This window comes from Apteryx rowi, unplaced genomic scaffold (assembly GCF_003343035.1).
Source record: "Apteryx rowi isolate R43461 unplaced genomic scaffold, aptRow1 scaffold_317, whole genome shotgun sequence".
NCBI lineage: Eukaryota > Metazoa > Chordata > Aves > Apterygiformes > Apterygidae > Apteryx > Apteryx rowi.
This window is the reverse complement of record NW_020449608.1, coordinates 686,425-687,875: the sequence shown is the minus strand read 5'-3', so window position 1 is coordinate 687,875 and position 1,451 is coordinate 686,425. Positions and strand designations below refer to the sequence as shown.

The window sequence follows — 1,451 nt, the reverse complement described above, 5'->3', positions numbered from 1 at the left end:
TTTCCTGACGGTGGGATCCTGCGATCCTGGGGGTGTGCTGGCTCCAGCGCCCAGTTCTCCTCACCCTTCAGAGACTCTGCAGTGGGTCCTTGTGTTAGGAGGAAACACGAGAGAGGAGGGGAGGGGAGGAAGGGGCACGTTTTAGGATCCCAGCAGTGGAAGGGGCCTCGCGAGTCGCAAAGGCCAGGGCTGGGCCAGCACGGGGCAGGAGCCACACAGGACCTTCCCGGCCCGAAGTGGACGGGACAAGGTCCGTCCAAGAGTGCCTGGGCGTTTGCCCCGGCTCCCAGGCAGGCGCAGGACCTCACTGCTCGGAACGCAAGCGCTCTGCTAGGTATTAGCTGAGATCTCGTCCGCTCCCGGCCTCCCCAGGCAACGCCAGCTCTTCGCTTGGGGATGCTAACTGCTGCCCTGCCGCAAACGGCAAGCGCAGGGGAAAACCTTGCTCCGGGGCCCTAAGAGAGGGCTCTGGCGAGGGTCTCTGAAGCCTTCGGGGAGCCCTGCCGGGACACGCGGGTCTGCGCTCCCGGAGTCTCCCCGGAGAAGGTGGCTCGGGGCCCCCCGCCACCCTCCGGGTCCCTGGGCCTCCCCGCCAGCAGGGCGCCCGCCTGTGGCCCCGCTGGCCGAGGTCGGGCACCCCCGCAGGCGGGGGGGGGCACGGCGACCTCGGGGGAGGGCAGCGCCCCCGCCAGGGGCCCGTGGGGCGGTGTAGGGGTGCTGCGGCGCCGCCGCGGCCGGGGCAGCTGGCCCCGGAGGAGGGGAGGCGGCGGGGGGCGCCGCCGCGCCACTTGGTATCTCCCTCCTCCCCCCCCTCAAGGAGGTGGTTTCACCTCCCCCCCCGACCCGGGGGAGGGGCGTGGCAGGGCCCTTCTCGGGGATGCCCCGCCTCTTCGTGCATACTCATGAGGTGTGAGCCAGGGCGCGCCGGCGTAGGGCGGTGGCGTGCGGCTGCCCCGCCCCGCCGCTTCAGCGGGCGCCGCGGTGGGCGTGCCCTGCGCCGGCGCCTGCCCCGCCCCCCTTGGTGAATATTGATGAGGCGTGATGCGCGGCGTGGTGTCGTGTCGGGTAGCGCGGCCGGCGATTGGCCGAGTGCGTGTGTGCGCGGTGACGCGTGTCGCGGCGGTGCGGGTCCCGATTGCTGCAGCCGCTTGTCAGTGTGACGAAGATTGGCACCCAGGTAAGCGCTGTCACTCAAACCCGCTCCCAGCCAGCCAGCCAGCCATCCATCACGGCGCGCCCGCCGCCGCCGGCCGGCCGGGCCCAGCCGCACCACCAGACCGGGGATGGGGGGGGCGAGCCCGGCACACGGAACAGCGGGGCGGGGGGGCACCCGCACTGTAACTAACCCAGAGGGGGGTTAGGGGCGGCGGCGGGCAGGCGCGGGAAGGGGAGGGTGGGAGCGAGGAAATTTCTGGAACAGCAGCCGTCTAACCGTTGTCTTTGTGGGCGCG

At 72.0% G+C, this 1,451-nt stretch overlaps 1 protein-coding gene across 2 annotated transcripts in view; it reads left to right on the top strand.

Moving 5' to 3' along the window:
* The first annotated feature begins 1,070 nt into the window (after positions 1–1,070).
* PKNOX1 (PBX/knotted 1 homeobox 1) overlaps positions 1,071–1,451 on the top strand; it is a 45,677-nt gene continuing 45,296 nt past the window's right edge. The window contains exon 1 of one of the 2 annotated variants that reach the window (XM_026070689.1): positions 1,071–1,177. The gene's annotated coding sequence lies outside the window, so the exon portion shown is untranslated. The remainder of the gene's footprint in view (positions 1,178–1,451) is intronic. The other variant, XM_026070688.1, reaches the window with a different exon arrangement.